This window comes from Sinocyclocheilus anshuiensis, unplaced genomic scaffold (assembly GCF_001515605.1).
Source record: "Sinocyclocheilus anshuiensis isolate Anshui unplaced genomic scaffold, SAMN03320099.WGS_v1.1 scaffold308, whole genome shotgun sequence".
Taxonomy (NCBI): Eukaryota; Metazoa; Chordata; class Actinopteri; order Cypriniformes; family Cyprinidae; genus Sinocyclocheilus; species Sinocyclocheilus anshuiensis.
In genome coordinates this window covers 1,706,187-1,706,447 of record NW_015558619.1, presented here as the reverse complement: position 1 = coordinate 1,706,447, position 261 = coordinate 1,706,187, and the positions used below count along the sequence as shown (strand labels likewise).

At 42.5% G+C, this 261-nt stretch overlaps 1 pseudogene; it reads left to right on the top strand.

Annotated features, from left to right (window-relative positions):
- LOC107680472 (spectrin beta chain, non-erythrocytic 1-like) overlaps positions 1–261 on the top strand; it is a 115,147-nt pseudogene that overhangs the window by 113,227 nt on the left and 1,659 nt on the right.

Below are 261 nucleotides of genomic sequence, written 5' to 3'. Positions count from 1 at the left end.
GGGAGCTGTTTGGAGCTAAACTCTGCAGAGCTGTGGCCCTCCAGGAATTGAGTTTGAGACCACTGCTCCAAGACCTCAGATGTGAGTGTCAGATAAGAGAGACACCAAAAACGTGCAGTGTTGGGGGTTCTCCAGGACCAGGATTGGGAACCACTGCCATAGAAGAACCATCTTGGGTTCCAAAAAGAACCTTCCAGTAAACAATTCTTAAAAGAACCATTTTTTTTTCTTAGTGTGAAAAACATTTTAATAATCTATAAA